Genomic DNA, 2,737 nt, shown 5'->3' with positions numbered 1-2,737 from the left:
GCAGGCTGGGTTGGGCTCTCAACCGAGAGCAGTCCCTGCAAGATCGGTGTGCCACAGAAGGCGTTATGAGTGCTTGTGTACACAAACCCCTTTCTGCATTTACAATAATTGGGAAACTATGGTAAATAATTTTTACGGCGTTAAGAGGAGATGCTGTATGGGGCTCCTTTCCCCTGTCTCCTTAACTATATTGTTTGAAAGAGGAAACCTTTGGGCTAAATGTGCCCAAACCCAAATTCAATTCATTCATGTATTCACTGAGTGTGTAGTGAGTGTCCCGTGCCTGGCAAGTGCCTGGTGTCGGGTATTCAAGAAAATGAAGTAGACCGGGCCGCTGTTGCCGGAGAGTCTGGCTGGGGAGATAAACACGCAAACCACTGACTACAAAAAAGTCAAGATAGAAATCATGCTAAGTTATAGCAGGGGAGCCAAGGCAGTGGTGGTCAATTAATCATGCTTTGGCACCAGGCGATTTCCAAGAGGGCCTCCCCTCGGTACCTGTTATTTGAGAGAGATTTTTCTTTTTTCCCAGTATACCCTGATTAATATGATTTTTGTCTTGATCTGGTCACTCTGGAAAACAGTGCACTCAGCCAATGTTGCCATCATTTATAGCATTTTTAGAATTATCTTCAGAACTAGCTTAAGGAAACATTCAAAATATGCACTTAACTGAATGGTCGATGGAATGAACAGACTTGCAAAAGGGTTACCCTCACTCCAATCCAAGGTAAGGCTTTTACACTTTTTAGTCAATTCTTTTAATCCTGCTTTAGGAAAAGTTGATTACATGCCATATATACATGACAAAAATTATGGCAGTTGTATGAGACACATAGTTCTGAGGTCTCTTCAAGAGTGGGAAAAGGTATAAAACCATCTAGCATTCAACAGGATTCTGTTAAGGTGTTTGTTTCCACAATGGTGATGGCCAACGTTTACTTAGAATCCACTGTAAGCAGGGTTCAGCTAATCCTCACAACAACCTTATGAAGGACATAGCATTATCATCCCCCATTCTACAGATGAAGAAATTGAGGTACATGAAATGAAATAACTGGCTAACATCACACAACCAGTAAATGACAGGATTGAGATTTGAATAGTATACTTAGGCTGAAAAACAGGGCTAGGAGTAGTGAGAGGTGAGTCCTACAAGTGCAAGGTCAGACAGATTCTGTCTTCATTTAAAATTGACATTTTGTTTTTGGTGGATATTTTGCGTTAATTTTGATCTTTTTAAATACAGTATTAAATATTTCATCTTGCTTAGTGAATGTTTGGCTTTCCCTTACATTTCGCGCTGAAGGCAAGTGTCTCACTCTCTTAGTCCCGGCCCCTAGCCTTGGCCCTACCTAGAAGTCATGGGTCTAAGGAAGTTTGTTTTGATGCATGCTTTTTTTTTCCCCCTATCTCTTTATGCTCCAACCAGAGAGCCTCAGGGGTGTCAGAAGTATTGTCGAAGTCCTTTCGTCTAGAGAACTCACTCTTGCTTGCTCTCTTTTTCCTGAGCCAGTATCATTGAACTTGAGTAAAATAAGTGTTGGTATAAAATGATACATCTCGGGGCGCCTGGGTGGCGCAGTCGGTTGGGCGTCCGACTTCAGCCAGGTCACGATCTCGCGGTCCGGGAGTTCGAGCCCCGCGTCAGGCTCTGGGCTGATGGCTCAGAGCCTGGAGCCTGTTTCCGATTCTGTGTCTCCCTCTCTCTGCCCCTCCCCCGTTCATGCTCTGTCTCTCTCTTTCCCAAAAATAAATAAACGTTGAAAAAAAAATTTTTTTTTTAAATAAAATGATACATCTCTAGTACCTACCTTATAGAGATATTAGGGAGATTAAATAAAATAATGCATGAAAGCACTTAAGTGCCTGGGACATTTTAAGTTTAGAAAAGAAATGAAAGTTAAGAAAAAGTTATAAAGTAAGAAAAGTTAAGAAAAGAATATTTAGCTTTGTTCTAATTAAGCAATGGCTTTTCAGCAGGAGAATGATCTAATTAAATATGCTCTTCCAGAAGATTAATCTAGCAGTATGAAATTTGTGGAAACAATTTTAAACTATCAGCATCTGAGCAGTGGAAAAATTACACATTGGCATCTCATTTATCTCAAAATCTCTTATCTGTCAACCTAAAATAGCCAGAAAAAACAAGAAAACCATAAGACTGCCAGGAACCCACTGAAATGCATGAGTTTTCCTTTTAAGCGAACCCCTCAGTCCTCTCAAAATCTAATAAATGTGGTTCTCAGTCCCTGGCAGATTGGTGTGGGGTGGGAGGGGGTGAGGCGGAATTAAGATATCTGTTTCCTGTTCTTCTCCCAAGCAAGAAGTAACTTTAACAGATGATATTTAAATTTAACAGAGTTAAGAAGAGAAAAAATATTTTTTTTAAAAAGTCAAATTGATTCAAAAAATATAACCACCTTGGGGCCAATAACGTAAATAGAGGCAAGAACAGAGAGATATAGTGGAGGCACCAGTATCTTCCAGAGAGTAGGATAATGGGTGATACAGTGGTGAACCCAGTCTTCGAGAAAAGTTCAAGAAATGTTTTGTGTTCATTTATTCATCATTCATCAATGAACACTCTGCTCTGGACATGTAACCAGGCCCTGAGGGTACCTACTAGATACCTATAGGTCTTTCCTGGATTTTACACTCTAGAAGGACAAATAGGTATTAAGTTAGTATTGTGAGGGGAGCTGACTTAGCCTGGAAGATCAGGGAATGCTTCCTG

This window comes from Herpailurus yagouaroundi, unplaced genomic scaffold (assembly GCF_014898765.1).
Source record: "Herpailurus yagouaroundi ecotype Mexico unplaced genomic scaffold, PumYag 182, whole genome shotgun sequence".
Lineage (NCBI taxonomy): Eukaryota > Metazoa > Chordata > Mammalia > Carnivora > Felidae > Herpailurus > Herpailurus yagouaroundi.
This window is presented reverse-complemented; position numbering follows the sequence as displayed.